This window comes from Oryctolagus cuniculus, chromosome 5 (genome assembly GCF_964237555.1).
Source record: "Oryctolagus cuniculus chromosome 5, mOryCun1.1, whole genome shotgun sequence".
Taxonomy (NCBI): domain Eukaryota; kingdom Metazoa; phylum Chordata; class Mammalia; order Lagomorpha; family Leporidae; genus Oryctolagus; species Oryctolagus cuniculus.
The window spans coordinates 118,959,268-118,972,900 of record NC_091436.1 but is presented as its reverse complement, the minus strand read 5'-3'; the positions used below and the strand labels follow the sequence as shown (position 1 = coordinate 118,972,900).

Sequence of the window (13,633 nt, the reverse complement as noted above, 5' to 3'; positions counted from 1 at the left end):
AACTATACATGTCATTAGACAACTGTCTAAATGTTTCTTTGGACTTATGGAGCAAGTAGTTTCTCTATAAAATAAATTTCAGGGAAATATTTTATTTCCAGGTTTTTGTTCTATGGACCTACCTCTATATAAAGTTTCTATCATTCAGAAGCTCAGGAAGAGGACTTTGAATTTACCATTAATTCTCTCACTAAGTATACAGCTAAGGAGAGCTCTAAGCTCCTTCAAACTCAATTCTGACCATGTGAGATCCCTAGCGGCCCAAATGGGTCATGGGGATACAATGGGAAGCTTTTCATCTGGTTTACCAGGAAGGGGATTATCTAGAAACTTTTCCTTTATAACAGTAGAATGTGTGAAATTTCTGAAATGTGACAGTATAGATATTCTCTTCAGGAATTAGAGAAATGGTTTCCTGGTGAGGACTGATGACATTCAGAAAAGCCAATCAATCTCTCATCAGAGACTATACTAAACTGAATTTGTGTCATTTCAAATATTCTTTTGGTTTGCTATCCTGTGGAATACAGATAATAAGGCCTGAGTCTTTCACAGGGATATAGAAGGAATCATTCATAAAACATACTTCATACTATAGTACTATAGTTCATTTGAATTTGATGCCTTTCAGTTATAAATTCTGTGACTTCATAATACTTACCAGGGAATTATCAAAATCTGTAAAAATTCAGTTGGTAGTGGAATGTCCTAAGGCAAAACTTGATTCTAAGTAAGTCATAGTTGTGTATTTTTGTTTCATTTTTCAAAAATATAATCAGTTCTAGATATTCCTTATAAATAGAAAGTATACAACATCTGAAGATGTGATTGAAATATGTCTTGCAATTGAGTGATATAGATTAGACATTTTTAATATTGAAATCAGCTAACATTTTAAGAGCATATAATAATGGCAGATAATATTGATGGTGTGCCCACTATGTCCTCAGAACCATGTTAGGCATTCTAAATAGATTCTATTATATAATTCCTACAATAATACTATGAGGTAAATAGCTAATATCACCAGTTTGCAGATGAATAAACTGAGGCTACCATGGCTAAGTGACTTATTAACACACATATAGTAAAAGGCAGTTATAGGAATCAAACTTTAATCTTTCTGATGCAAAAATCTGAACCTTAAATCACTCTGGTACCCAGTATATTGTTTGGATTCATAAGAATTTCATATGGGACTAATGTGGAAATTTTCCTGTTATTTGATACCGCGTTAGACTGAATCTTTTGAATTTAATGTTGCAAGTATATTTTTAGCTCAGAGTTTGAAACCAGCACTGGGAAAAGTAGGGTAGTAGCCCCAACCTACTGTGTTTGGTTTGGGAGTAGCAATGTCCCACTAACAACTAGGTATTATGGTGCCTCAGCAACTCATTGTAGAGCATAGTTTTTCCCTTCTTCATGGAGAGGTTAGGACACTAAGTAGACAACCCTGGGCTTGGGAGTAACAGTCCTCAGTGAACATTGGATAAAGTGAAATAAAGAGCATATCAATCATAACAAGGCAGTATTTGTCTTTTTCCCCCTATGACCATTGTCACCAGTCCCATCTCTCCTATCTCTCCCAAACCCAAAAATAAAATCCCTCAACACTAGAACCCAGAGTACTGATGTAATTTCTCTGAAGTTGTCACATGCTCTTCATAGTCATCTAAAACATAAAGAGCTTAGGGAGAACTCTTGACTTAGGCAATTGGAAGAAAAAAAAAACTAAAACAAAGACAGTGTTATGAGTCATCTGCTGAAGGCCATCAAAACGGTAGGTGAGGGAAAACCAGCTGCTGGGGTCAGTTGAACTCTCATAATGTTGAACTCCAAGGGGACTTGGATTCCTCAGACATCTGCTGGGTTAAAGACCCATGAAGGATCAAAGGAGTCACTGAATTGGAGAACTGTGACTTTCTGTTTCCAACCGTAGCTAATGTAATTGAAGGAGAAATTGTGTTAGATCTCCTGCTTATGGACAGGTAAGATTTTATTGAAAGTAGGAAAACAAGAGGCAGGTTTAATACCACTGCCATGTGACGATGTGTACATAGTGAAGTAAAAATGAGAAAACTGAATACAACAGTACCAGAGAATTAAACTCTGGTGAAGCATATTAAGGAATCAAGTAAGTACAAGAGAAAATATTAAAACTCAAGAGGTTAGTAGAGGGCCAAAGCAGTCTTTGGGACAATTCTGATTGCATCCTTCTAGATTGCAAAAAGATGAAGAAGCAAATTCAAAATCCTTGCTGAGGCTCGGGATCAGTTTGGCATGGATGATGACAAAGCTGGCCAGGAAGCACCACATCAGTTAAAGCTGTCAGGGCAGTGGAGATAAGGACAGCGAGACATTTAGAATCAATTAATGATAACAAGAGGGTTAAAGTGAAGAGGGGATTTTTATAGAGATAGGCTAAGCAAATAGAAGAGATCAGAGAGAAAGTTGTTCAGAGTATCTTACTAAAGCAAGACTGGGAGTTCAGAAGTCGTGAATTCAGATTTTAATCCCAGTTCTTTGCGAGATATGGAAGCAATGACTTGACATATTGGCATCTGAAGTTTCCACTTGTGAAAGTGAGAGGAACCAGCTTTTAAGTCTCTAATGTGGAGAACTATATGTTGTTGGGATTTCAGAAAGCTCTGAAAAGCTTTAGCCTTCTCCTCTCCCCTCAAGTCACTGAGGTCAGGGATCTGCTATTTATTCCATAGTAACATTAACCTGTACCCCGCAGTTATAAAGATTTTCCTTAGAATGGACTTTAAGTTGAATCTTGGTTGTTCAAAAATGGAGAGTACCGATGAGATGGAAGAAATAGACTGAACTGGGTGAGAGGGAATCTTGGAATCCAAGCTTTACCCGCCTCGTAAGTTTTTCTCAAGACAGTTAAAAAAGGGTTGCAATTACATGGCCTAATACGTGGTGACCCGTCTTTCAAACAAATAAACAAAAGTGGGTAGTGAACAATTTACTGGGTAGGTTCTCATTTTTGTCTTTTTTAAAAAATATATAGATTAGTGATTGTTGAGGGCGATAATTACGGACTGGAGAAGAAGAGAGGGGTGATTAATTAATCTGTATTCCATTTTGCTATGGGAAGACATTTCCAGTCAGAAGAATAAACACCAGCTTCCTTTACCAAACTACAAAGAAATCTCGTACTATTACGTGTGGAATTATAAAACAGAGCACCTGAAGGGACCTTAAACGAAAGCTAAGTCCTACCTACTCTTTTAACAGATGAGAAAATTGAGGCCCCACGAGGTTTGTCTCACTTAGCAATTTAACGTAAGATCAGAGAGACTCATGACCTGATACACACTCTTGGCGGTAAAAGAATACATGGAAAAACCAGAAACCATTTTTCCTCCCAAGCCACTCTAGTAACTTCACAGACTGCTTCCTTCTCTTCTAACATCTTTTACTTTATATTTTAGAAAATAAGGTAACATATTACTGAGAAAACAATGTTCACTTGTATTGTACCAGCCAGAAAAAAAAAAAAAGTATCCCTAATGGTTTCAAGCAATGCATAAAAGCTTTTCATTCTTCAAAAAAGTAAAACAGAAAAGATAAAACTGCTCCTCCTTGAGTTCCCTGAATGGCATTATATTTCTCTGTCAGCATTCCTATGATGACACATGCTGCATGGATGTTTTCATCTTTGCAGTCTTTTTACTCACAAATATTTGAATTCTTTGAACATATAGAACATTGCAGTATGTGTGTGTGTATGTATGTGTGTGTGTATGTATGTATGTGTGTGTGTTTACAAAAAGGAATGGGTTTGTACTGCACTACTGCATGTGTAGTTCTCAGCTTGCTCTGGTTTCTCAACCATGTTTTTGATATCTATGTTAATGTAATATTAATCTAGTTCATTCTTTTTTATTGTTGTATTATAAGTATACAACATTTTATTAACATACTCCTTTATTGATGAACATATGGATTGTTTTTATTTTTTATTATAAACAGTGATTATTGAAAATCCTGGTATCTGTGCCTTTGTGTTCATGTGCCAATGACTCTCAAATTTGGACACCAAGCAACTGAACTGCTGAGTCCTAAGAAATGCATACTATTAATTTTTTAATGTTCTGACAATTTGACCTACAGAGCAGTTATGTTCATTTGCACACCACCAGTGAACTATTAAAATATTAGCTATTTTACATTTCCAACATTTAATTCTGCAACGAATTTTTATTTTATCATGTTGCTAAATGAAAATAGTATCTCATTATTTTAATTGATACTACAAAATCTGAATCTTTCATTTATTAGCAATTTCTAGTCTCTCTTTTCTGATGTAATAGTTCACAAACTGCTCATATTTACACTATAATATTTATCTTTTGATCTATTAATCTCTGAAGATTTTTATATATTGTAGCTGTATTATTTTGTTATATATTTGACAAATTATTTTCTCCTCTCACTTTCTTTTATTCTATGCAAAAGCTTTGATTTGTTCAAATTTAATAATTATTTCATATACACATCTTAGCTTTTGGTGTTTGATAAGAAAATATTTCTAAAAAGCTTACAAAGTTATAAATATTTTCCCTCTTTCAGCAATGTTAATTTATGTTTGTAAGTAACTTTTTAATTTATCTGTGTAGAGTATGAGGTAAGGATCTAATTTTTCATATGGCAGACAATTGTTGAAACTACTTAAATTCTTTCTGAAATTATTTCATCCCAAGACCAACAATTATTTAGACTTTGATCACCAGAGATTCAGTTTTCTGTTCTTTGCACCTCATAAAAATGTATATAGCATGCGATTTTCTGTATCTGGCTTCCTTTGTTCCACATAATAATTTGACATGCTTTGGTTGATTTTAATTTCTTCATCCTTGCTAAATTTTCCTTTTTGCACTAATAGCTTTCAATTAAATATTTTGTGTTGTTTAGTTAAGTGCACATAATTAACAAAACTCAACTAAGTTTAATCCTTTTCTATGCAGGCCACACTCATACACACATATATACATTCACACATGTATACTCATTTGATTTATTATAATCATTAAGACAATATGTTATAATCAATGCCCAATGTTAGTGGTCTTCCTTACCATTGTTATTCACTTTAACTATTACCCTTCTAATGTTTCACTATTAAGTATGATACAGTATTAACTTTTTAACTTTAATTAATACTCCTTTTTAGGTTAGAGAAATCCCATTTTATAAATCTCTTCTGCTCATTTTTAAATAATTTTTAATTATTTTAATTTATTTGATTCTCAGAAAGACACAGAAAGCCAGAGAAAGAGACAGAAGAGATAGATATTCTATCCGTTGTTCACTCCCTGGCTGTCTGCAACAGCTAGGGTGGGGCCAGGCTGAATCCTGGAGCCAGGAACTCTTTCACATGGATGGCAGGGATCCAAATTCTTGAGCCATCACCTTTGCCTTCCTGGGTTCTCAGTAGTAGGAAGATTGAATTGGAAGGGGAACTAAGACATGAACCTAGACACTCTGATATGAGATATGGGCGTCCCAAGCAGCCTCTTAATTCTTGCATTAAACGCCTACCTATTTAATTATTAGTTTACTTTGTACTTTTTGAACTTCCTGGTTTAAAACTTAGTCTTTTTTTAACTTTCAAATTTTCTGATAAATATATTTAAGGCTATAATTGCTTTTACAGACTGCTTTAACTACCATCAAAGACACATTGATATATCTACATATTGCACTTTCACAATACCTCAGTTACAGATTTTAAAAATAACTTTCGTTTTTATGATTCATGGATCATTTGGAAACCTGTGTTATGTTTCTTTTGTTTTCATTTACAGATGTTTAGGACTACATTGCAGATTATATGAGTTTGATCTTTTTGCATTATAGTCAGTGAATATGGCCTACTTTATACTTTCAGACATAAATATAATTTCCTTTGAGATTTTCTAGAGTACAGAGTCTATTTTAATTGAATATTCCATACAAAGGTATTGTAGCATGATGTATATTCTATTTCCATGTTGTTTCTCTATGATAGAAAAAGGGAACAAAGGTTAAATATTTGTTTATGATTCAATGATATAGAAAAAGGAAATGAGGGGCCAGTGCCGTGGCTCACTTGGTTAATCCTCCGCCTGCCGCACAGGCATCCCATATGGGCGCCGGGTTCTAGTCCCGCTTGCTCCTCTTCCAGTCCAGCTCTCTGCTGTGGCCCAGGAGGGCAATGGAGGATGGCTCAAGTGCTTGGGCACCTACACCCACATGGGAGACCAGGAGGAAGCACCTGGCTCCTGGCTCTGGCTGTAGCGGCCATTTTGTGGGGTGAACCAACAGGAGGAAGATCTTTGTCTCTCTCTCTCACTGTCTACAACTCTACCTGTCAAATAATAATAATAATACAAGAAAAAGGAAATAAAAATAAAAATCTTTCTACTTTGCACTTGGCTACAATGAAAAAAAGTTAAGTGTTGGCATAGATGTAGAGAAATTAGAAATTAGAGAACCCGTATATTGCCTTTGCCAAGGTGAAACAGAGCAGCCACTTTGGAAACAAGTTCAGTAGTCTCTTAAATTGATAGCCATTATCCAGTAATTACCCTCACTATATCCAAAGGACTGAAACTGTATGCCTGTTGACAAAATTTTCATAGCAGCATTAATTGTAATATCTAGAAAAGGAACCAACTTAGGAAATGTTGTATATCAATAAAATGGAATATTAGTCAGACGTATAATGAATACTGATACATAGTATCAGTATTTGAAAGTTTTATGACACATTAAAGAAGCCAGACTAAAAAAGTCTACAAATTGTATTTTTATATTTATGTGAAATCTCCAGAATAGGTAAATTCATGGAAACAGAGTAGTGGAGTAATGGAGAGTAACTGCTAACTGTTATAGGACTTCTTTTTGGGGTGATGAAAATGGTCTGATATTGGGTAGTGACAATAGTTGTTCAACTTTGTGCATATAATAAAGCCTACTAATTATACATTCTTATATTTGATGATACATAATTTCTGCTTCAAATTTTGGGGAAGAAAAGCTTATATGTAAGTTAGGAAAATTTCCTTAGGCCTCTAACTGTGAAATACCTGATCACCTAGAAAGAATTTATTCCTTTTTTTAAATTCATCCTACTTCTATTAATAAACTCAAAGAATATTTGGTGGCTTCTGATTCAAGAAGCCAAATATTTTGACATGTATGTGCAGTCAAAGGATTAGAACATTTATTGCCTGGTATTTAATTAGAATCCATTAAATTTAATTAAAACTCACCAGTAATCCCTGGCTCCAGTTCACAAAAGTATTTAAAAAATGGAAGCCAGTGAATTCCATAACTATAATACAAATTACATGCAGAAATTCAACTTTTTACTGCAGCCTAACAATAGAGAGTGTCATTCTAGCTAGCCATAAAAGGAAGACTACCCAGAAACAGAAGGGTTCAAGAAATACTGATATTGGAAGCAAATATGAATAATTTATTCCTTCCTCTAAGTCCATTTGATGGTTCTTATAAAACACTTAGGAAAATTAAATAATGGAGAAGATCTAGAAACACAAAATGATTTATTAATTTTTAAATTTTTATTGATTTATTTTAACTATGTATTTGAAAATCAGAGACAGAGAGAGAGAGGGAGGTGGACAGACATTGTCTTCCATCTGCTGATTCAGTCCCCAAATGACCTCAACAGCAGAGACTCAGTCATGTCAAAGCTGGGAGCCCAGAACTCATTCCAGGTCTCCCATGTGGTTGGTGAGCACTCAATTAATTGAAGCATCACATGCTATCTCAGGGTGTACATTAGCAGGAAGCTGAAATTGGAAGCAGAGCTCACTTGAACCCAGGTACACTGATATGGGGTTTGGGTGTCCCAAGAAAAGTCTTAACCTAGTGTTTTAACTATTGAATAAAATACAACTGTTATGATTTTCCAATATTTAATGGTACCTCCTTGTGTATTTTATTGCATATCTTACATGCACATTTGAATCTTGAATAATGAAGAGGAATCACTTGATACAATTATTTATTCACTTACCTTTTCTGTTATTATTTCTTTTATTTAGCAAGTACTAAATTGAAAATTTGCCAGATGTTTGTCCCTGTGCTAAGAGCTAGTGACATAAAATTAATTAGTTTTGGTCCTTGAATGTTGTACGCTTTAGTGAGGGGAAATAAATGTGTAAGTGAGGAAAAACATGCATATTTGTAGGTGTTGTAACAAAGGTAAGAGACGTATTCTTCAGAATATAGAGAAAGAAATGGTGTAACTGAGAATAGAGAAGGAAAGCTAGACTATGTTCAGAGGAGACTTGAGTCAAGAGGAAAATGTAGACATTCTCCAGATGGACAGGAGGCAATGTTCCAGAAATAGAATGTTCCAGAAATCAAAATCAGTTCAGAAAATTTGTAATGTAGATTGAAAGTCACAAAATTAACTTAAGTTCTTTTATTTAGTGTCTACTATTTGAACACTGTTTTATGGTGCATGTACACTATTGAGGAAGCACATAGCCGTGATTCCAGTATTCAAATCAATTTCTAGCTGACTCCATACCTTATGCTCTTAGCCATATGTTCATTCTCAAATGTCATGTCAAATACATGCTAAACCTTGTCGTTCTCATTTTACAATCTTACTGTATCAAAAGATTTTTAAGTAATTTCCTTTCTTCACTTATCACTGGAAGGAAAATCAGTATATTCTTTTTTTCCCCCAAAGCTTCATTCTGGTATTTTCTGGCCTCTCAGAAGCCCCTGGCCTTGGTCTCCGCAGAAGTGAGGGGTCCCATATAACCACCACTGGGAAATTCTGGCCAAACCCAGTTAGCTGGAAGACAAGGACAGAGCCGGAGCCTTCTGGAGGAACCCACACCTAAAGTTTGATCCAGCCATTGTAATGTCCTTGAGTTCCTGGGGTTGGGGGGAGGACAGCAGCTAAAATAGTCCTGACAGAGAGAGGTTAAAGGGTCACTTGAAGTGTAGCAGTTGAGGGTTCATTCAGTTCTGCTCACTAGCGCCCTCCAAAAGAAGGACTTAGCTGTACTGGCCCGCTGGTTACCACAGTGACCTGTTAGAACTGTTACTCTCTTGACTCATTTCCATTGATCCAATGATCCCTTATCACCAAAGACTTGATTTCACCCATGGCTCAGTAAATCAGTAAATTCTTAAAAGAATTTATTTCATTGAATCTAAATCAGTACTTTCTAAAAATATTGCTTTACCAATTCAATTAATATTTGATAGCCTCCATAACCATAGAAATCATCAACTAAGTATAATAAAACAAATCATTTAATTCCAAATGTTTTTTAATTCCAAATGCTAAATTCAATAAGGTACCTCTTAATAATTTACTATTAAATGGCATTAACTGGTTGACAGACAAGTTAAATATTACAATACTTGTCTTTTCTCAATAAAGCACATTCAAATATACTAAAACAAATCACATAAACTCTCTGATGTTTAAAAAAATTACTTTTATCCCTTTAACATTGTGTCTATACTATCTATGTGCTTTGTGTTATAAGGCATCCTTGTGTTATCACAATAGTTTGTTCTCTCTGCTTCTTTCAGGTCAAACATCTACGAGGTAGGATGAGACACGGATTAGTTTTCTTTACTCAGAAAAGTTCAAAACATGTTTCAGACTTTCTTGGCTTGGTGAAATACCAAATGAGGTTTCCTTAAAAGGAGAAAACAGGTAAGTTTAGATGTAATTCTAGGTAAAATTGGCCCATATATGATTGATATTATAAAAAATATGTACATTGCATTTAGGTTACATAAGCAAAGGACTCTATGAACTTTGTAAATGTAGACCTACTTTATTTTTAGACAGGAGTAATTTTTTCACAGGAATTATATTTTCTCATGTGTAAATAAATTCAGTGTTGAAAATCTCAATTCTTTGTGACTTTGACACTTCAGAGGAGTGATGGATTAACTGCTGTATGTGAGCTTTGATGGTTATCACCTAGGCATAGTGTCATGGCTGAGGGTATGGCTGATGGATCGGATTGCATCAGTATAAGTCCTGCATTTAAAATTACTATCTGTGAGATTTTGTACAAGTTATATAATTCTCTATGCCTGTGTTTTCTTATTTCTATGATGATAACAGAATTACCTTGAAGGTTAAATAACTTAGTGCATGTAAGAATTACTTAGAATAGGCACCAAAATACATGCTTAATACACCTTGCCCATCATTTTGTATCATACCACAAGGTAATTGTAAATTCCTTGCAATATCCTTTATATATTATTTTCCTTTCATAGAACTCATTGGCACAAAATCTGAGTCATTAACATTTCTTTACAATTGCTTTGTCTGACTATGCCATAGATGTTTGTCATGTGTCACATTGAGAAACATTGTTCTGAAAATCAACTTCAGGCAAAATTACTATTTCATTTAGATATCAAGTCAGTAGGAGACTATGTACATAATTTCCTATGAAGGGTGTGCAAATCTAAGTGCCCACAAGTTTGGTTTAAGATTTTCTGTAGTATCCTTGTCTGTTAAAGGGTAGCCTAGGGAAGCCTGACTTCTGAGAGGCCATGAATTATCATCTTAAACACCCAGGTGCATTCAATATGATGTGTCTCGATGCCACACATAGATTTTGGTCTCAGTTACCACAAGTCCCACATCTACATTCCTGATGCTACTTTTTCCTGCCACTATCCTCACTCAGCTCCATTAACACCTTAAGGGGGTGCAAAATTATCTGGAGTATGATTTACAAAATGCTTATTTGCTGAGTTAGATGCTCAAGGTCATTATCTGTTTTGAATAGAGGTGTTTAAGTTAAAATAAAATTGGCATTAATTGACAGCACTGTGACTGGTTAAATTTGTTCACCTTTGGTGTGTATTGTACAATATCAAAAAAAAAATTCAGGCCAGGCATTATTTTGATTGCTCTTAAACCTGAATGTATTGGATTTTTGTCTACCAGTAACATTTATACACAAAGTAAGTGTTTACAAATTAGATACCAGACATTGTATATATTAAATATCAGAGGGATTATCTCAATATGTGACAGGCATGATGGATTTTCATAATATTTATAGTCATTATAGATTTGACAGTAACTAATAAAAAAAGATTTTAGAGAGAGTCAAGTGATGGTGTTATGTTAGTAAGTGCCCACTGAATATTATTTCGTTCATGCTTCCTGAGTCATTTGGGATTTACTGAAGGCAGCTAGTAACTGAACATTTGTTCATGGAGATGTTGCAGTAAAACAAAATAAAATGAAAGCAAAACAAAACAAAAACCAGAAACAGCACAATATATGGATCAGCAGAAAGAATTTAATATAAGAAATTGTTAGACAATACTTGGAGGACTGAAAAAACCAAACATAAACTGAGATAACACAGATATAAGAAGTACAGGAGGGGCCAGCGCCATGGCTCACTTGGTTAATCCTCCACCTGTGGCACCAGTATCCCATATGGGCGCTGGTTCTAGTCCCGGTTGCTCCTCTTCCAGTCCAGCTCTCTGCTGTGGCCCGGGAAGGCAGTGGAGGATGCCCAAGTGCTTGAGCCTCTGCACCCGCATGAGAGACCAGGAGGAAGCACCTGGCTCCTGGCTTCAGATTGGCGCAGTGCCAGCTGTGGCGGCCATTTGGGGGGGTGAACCAACTGGAGGAAGACCTTTCTCTCTGTCTCTCTCTCTCAGTCTAACTCTATCTGTCAAAAAAAAAAAAAAAAGTACAGGAAAGAGATGGCAATTTTGGAGCTGGGGGAATAGAGTAAAAACACTGGAGATTCTAGAAGTGATGAATTCAGAGAAGAAGCAACACAGATTGAGATTCAGATTTCTGAAAAAGTATTCTACCTGCTGGGACCTTGGGAGCTTTGAGATGGACGCATTAGAGTTGGCACTTGGAACTCGGAGAGAAGGCCCTGTCCAGATGGTATAATACTAGGAAAATAATGCAGATATCTCTGAAAGTGCCAAGGAAGCCAGGAAAATCTGTCCTGTTAGTAAGTGAAATGCCTGTTCTGGGGCGAGACTCATGAGAACAGAAACCAGATTTGTGTTCTTGCTACATTCTCCCCCGCAGTACTGTCTGCAGTACTTCCTGTTGGTGAAATATACAGGAAGCCAACTGGTAAAGGATAAATGTATTTAGCATGGTAATAATCCCAATATTATAAATATTATATACAGAAGGGTTGATTAGACTTGAGAGACAATAGCTTCAAAATGACCAGAGTAAATGTTTATACAGGCACTGGAAAGCATGTAATAAACATGATTTGTGCCAAAACCCCACCAAGATGTGCCTTTGTATACATACATGTTTGTTCTAGAGACATAGAAACTTTTATAGGTCAAATAATTTATTTACTAATTTATCATAAATGTATTTTTGAGACTTTTATGAGCAAATTTGATGACAGGATAGAATCTTGAAAGCTTCTCACCATAAAACACCCCTAAAAATGCCAGATAAATTAGTTTTAAGCCCTCTTTAAAAAGATACCTGAAGGGACCAGCACTGTGGCATAGCAAGTAAAGCCACCATCTGCAGTGTCAGGATCCTACATGGGTGCTGGTTTGAGTCTCAGCTGCTCCACTTCCAATACAGCTCCCTGTTATGGCCTGGGAAAGCAGAGGAAGTGACCCAAGTGCTTGGGCCCCTGAACCCACATGGGAGACACAGAAGAAGCTCCATGGAGACCCAGAAGAAGCTCCAGGCTCTTGACTTTGGATTGGCTCAACTTCAGCCATTGCAGCCATTTGGGGAGTGAACCAGCTGATGGAAGATCTCTTCTCTTTCTCTGCCTCTGCCTATCTGTAACTCTGCCTTTTAAATCAATCAATCAATAAACAAGTCTTTTAAAAAAAGATACTTAAAGGAGCAAAGACGTGAATAGGGGGAAGTTAACTGAGCAAGATAACTGACACACCTGCTGATGAGAGTTATGTACTGACAGCAGATAACCTGGACCTTGTATTTCAGTGACTGCTGGGAGGGAAGTGGCAAATACAAAGTCCTGAGATATCCAAGCGGTAAGAAAGCAAAGTGAAGACCTGCCATACCTTTCTCTGCCTAAAATATTCTGTGATCCAACATAATTTACATCCTCAGGCAGGTCAGGGCCTTGGAAAAATGTACCCTATAGCTGTAGAGTACAAGAAAATCTATTGACCCAGTTTTAACTCTAGGAAGAGAAGAAAATTCTTTGGAGAATGTACATACAAAGTCAATGTTAATAGAGATTTTAATCCTGAGTGTATCCTGTTTATTTGAAACAAAACCCTCAAGTTCAGAGTTTTAATTTCAAGTATACCTAATTGCATAGTGCCTCTAAATCTCTACAGAAACAAGTAATATCCTACCTGGAGGAAAACATCCACAATTCATATCTAGAACACATGCTAGAGATATAGTACCAAAGATTTTCAGGTCACAGTAGGGAAGTCACAAAGCAATGAGGAAATAAAACTCTCATGGGTGAGAGTCAGCAGGCACAAGAAACAGCAGAATCAGATTTGAAGATCTTCAAATCCTGGAATTTTAAGATGTAGAATATTTTTAAAGGTAATTATTAAACATATGAGAAATTCAACCAGATATAGGAATCAGAAACATGTTTTAGAA

At 35.7% G+C, this 13,633-nt stretch overlaps 1 long non-coding RNA gene across 2 annotated transcripts in view; it reads left to right on the top strand.

Moving 5' to 3' along the window:
• Positions 1 to 12,656, top strand: part of LOC127493028 (uncharacterized) — an 89,848-nt gene extending 77,192 nt beyond the window's left edge. The window contains exons 3-4 of one of the 2 annotated variants that reach the window (XR_011388666.1): positions 9,583 to 9,709; positions 12,617 to 12,656. This is a non-coding gene — a long non-coding RNA (uncharacterized lncRNA). Of the gene's footprint in view, positions 1 to 9,582; positions 9,738 to 12,616 lie in introns of those variants that run through there. The other variant, XR_007922948.2, reaches the window with a different exon arrangement.
• Positions 12,657 to 13,633: the final 977 nt, after the last annotated feature.